The sequence below is a fragment of the Akebia trifoliata genome, chromosome 7 (assembly GCF_017979445.1).
Source record: "Akebia trifoliata isolate Shusen 1 chromosome 7, ASM1797944v1, whole genome shotgun sequence".
Classification (NCBI taxonomy): Eukaryota; Viridiplantae; Streptophyta; class Magnoliopsida; order Ranunculales; family Lardizabalaceae; genus Akebia; species Akebia trifoliata.
In genome coordinates, this window is record NC_141381.1 from 4,461,007 (window position 1) to 4,464,749 (window position 3,743).

Sequence of the window (3,743 nt, forward strand, 5' to 3'; positions counted from 1 at the left end):
TCATCCAAAAGAAAAATCCCCTATTGAAATCTTCAAAAGAAAAGAATGCCAAACTAAGGGCATTAAAGAAAAAAAATCAAAAGAATTGATAAAAAGAATGTCAAACTAGGAGCATTTAGAAAAATTAAAATAATTAACAGAAAAAAGAGAATATCAAACTAGGGGCATTTTGGGAAGTTGAGCCTTATATCTTTTCTTTCTAAACCATATCCTAAGCTCACCTATTAAGTCCTCCTGAAGGCTAATTGACTCAGTTAAGGTGTAGGGAACTGAGAAGTTGTCGAGTTGGTTATACAAGATCATCAAGAAAAAAAAGAGAAGCCCGCTAAGTCGAAAACCTGAAAAGGCGACTTAGGCAAAATTTAGGGCATAACCATAAAAAAGAAAGCCTGCTAGGTTGAAAACCTGAAAAGGCGACCTAGGCAAAAATCAAGGCATCATCAGAAAAAGAAAAATAAAGCCCGCTAGATTGAAAACCTAAAGAGGCGATCTAGGCAAAAATTAGGGCATCATCAATGAGAGGAAAGGTCCCGTCAAGAAAAATTCAGAAGGAAGCTTGTGTAGAAACTGTAGAACCATTCAAGCCACGATATTTGTCTTTTAGTCAAGAGCTCACATCCGACAAAGACAATATTGAAGTCGAAAAAATCAGAAGTCATCTTAAACATTGTAGGATCTTTAAAAGTATGTTTACTTGTTCAAGTGTTCGCTAATGAAAAATGTAGAATCATCAACCACTTTGAAGAGGAAGATCTTTTATTCTAATATTTATCAAGATTTTTTAAGTCCAGCGCAAGCATTTTTTAAAAGAAATTCGAAAGAAAATGATCAATTCTTTATTGCACATATGATAATCTTAAGAGTCTTAAATTTAAGAGAATGTCAGTTCTTCTATCTATCATACATCAGAGTCCATATTTTTCAAGCGTAATCCATTCCATCAGTCTCGTAGTCAAGTTCCAGTTAAAGCCAACCTGAAACTAGGGGCATTTTTGAAGATCATTTAATTCCAAAGTTTTTTGTTCTAATCACATGATAAAAGAAAATCAAACAAAAGTTTAAAAGTCCAGCGAAGTCCAATGATAATTACGAATCCAGATGCATGATAAGCCAATAAAGGCCTAATCTTTCAAACTTTGAGTTCGATTTTGAATCATAGAATGAATAAATAGGATTGTTTAAGTTCCTATAAATCTAAGCTCGAGAAACGTGACTTAGTAAGTTCGAGTCTGAAAAGCGAGTTCCAACTTTTTGAATCATAGAATGACTAGGCTTTTTGAAGTGCCTACAAACCTAAGTTCGAGTCCGAGAAATGAGACTCCAACTTTTTGAATCATAGAATGAATAGGCTTTTTGAAGTGCCTATAAACCTAAGTTCGAGTCCGAGAAATGAGACTCCAACTTTTTGAATCCTAGATGAATAGGCTTTTTGAAGTGCCTATAAACCTAAGTTTGAGTCCGAGAAATGAGACCCCAACTTTTTGAATCATAGAATGAATAGGCTTTTTGAAGTGCCTATAAACCTAAGTTTGAGTCCGAGAAACGAAACTCCAACTTTTTGAATCATAGAATGAATAGGCTTTTTGAAGTGCCTATAAACCCAAGTTCGAGTTCGAGAAACGAAACTCCAACTTTTTGAATCATAGAATGAATAGGCTTTTTGAAGTGCCTACAAACCTAAGTTCAAGTCCGAGAAACGAGACTCCAACTTTTTGAATCATAGAATAACTAGACTTTTTGAAGTGCCTACAAACCTAAGTTCGAGTCCGAGAAACGAGACTCCAACTTTTTGAATCATAGAATGAATAGGCTTTTTGAAGTGCCTATAACCTAATTCGAGTCCGAGAAACGAGACTCCAACTTTTTGAATCATAGAATGAATAGGCTTTTTGAAGTGCCTATAAATCTAAGTTCGAGTCCGAGAAACGAGACTCCAACTTTTTGAATAATATATAGGTTTTTTGAAGTGCCTATAAACCTAAGTTCGAGTCTGAGAAACGAGACTCCAACGTTTTGAATCATAGGCTTTTTGAAGTGCCTATTAACCTTAGTTCGAGTCCGAGAAACGAGACTCCAATTTTAATAGGATTGTTTAAGTTCCTGTAAACCTTAGCCAGAGTCCGAGAAACGAGACTCCAGCTTTGTTTGAAATCATATTGAATTAATAGGATTGTTTAAGTTCCTTAGCCTGAGAAGCTTGGCTACAATAGGCTCCAGTCCGATAAATGAGACTCAACTTTTTCGAACTCTAAAAAGAATTTCAAATAGGATTTAACGAAGTTCCTACAATGTTATAACTCCAATTATCTTTGTTAAACCTTGCTATGATTGTTTTCGTTGCATAAGTGCATCTCAATTTTGAATCATTATTGTCAGTGAGAGAAGATCTCTAGGACCTGACACATTTTTACTCAGTTTCACACAGCATCACACCATTGCACACACATGCACTTTTGCATTAGTCAGGGAGAATTTTCTAAAATTCGAGGATCTGACATCGTCAGTGAGAGCTCACACTCAAAGACCTGACAACCTTTTAATTCGGGGAGAGCTTGACCCTCAAGGATCCGAACACCGACGAATTGCTAAATCAGGCTGCAAAATGAACTGTCATTAGCTTTGGCATTCAGATATCGCACTATCTACCAAAATAGATTTGCTATCTAGTTTGCTTCAACCCTCTGCCAAAGAGGGGCATCTGTAGACACCCCATTTTTGCACTCGCCTGATTAATCAACTCGTCAATCCGATTGCAATGATTCCCAATGATGGATGTGTATTCCATTGCTTTATTTCATTACCAGATATGTTTCAGAAATCCGGATGAGGTATCTCGAATTGACAAAACCTTAGAAACCACGCTACGCTAGGAAAAACGACCCCAGAAACATAGAACATCATCTTGCAGACCAAAAAGAAGCTTCACGATAAAAATCACTAAAAATTGACCAATTTACCAAAATACCCCTAACCTCAAAATAACCCTAGAGCCTACGTTACGCTTAGGAAAATTCTCTCAAACACATAAAACAACAAATCGAAACCAAATAAATCATTTCACCAATTTTAACAGAATTTGACAAAATTACGAAAATGCCCCTCATAAAGTTCATGATCGTTTCACACAAAAAATTCCATAAATGACACAAACTAATATTTCCATTGAATTCTTTACAAAAAATCGATTCTAAAACATCCAAGAACATTAAAAACCGACTTGAAACGTGAAAAGTCCTCTCTAGGGGTAAAACGATAATTTCACAATTTTCATAATTAAAAAATTTGAAATTAATAAATAAAACATTAAATAATTAAAGTGAAACATTAATGAAATTAATTTAAAATTTTGAACCTAAAAAATCGATCAATCGGGCTCTCAAGCAAAATTGTTGAGGGTTCGTGAGATATTTCTTTAAGGACCCCTCCATTTGGGGGTCCAAAGAATTAAAGAAATAATGGAAGGGGGTTCTCCAAAAATTAAAAGTAAATCAAGCAAGACTGAAGTCAAGGTATTAAAGTCAATTAAGTGAGACTGAAGTCAAAATTAAAGTCAATTAAGCAAGACTGAAGTCAAGATATTAAAAGTCAATCAATTAAGACTAAAGTCAAAACATTAAAAGTCAATCAAATAAGACCAAAAGCCATAATAGAATTCTAATTAAATAATAACTCAATCTAATAGAGTTCTAACTTAAAAATAATTCTACCTAAAACAATTCTAATTAAAACACAATTCTACCTAA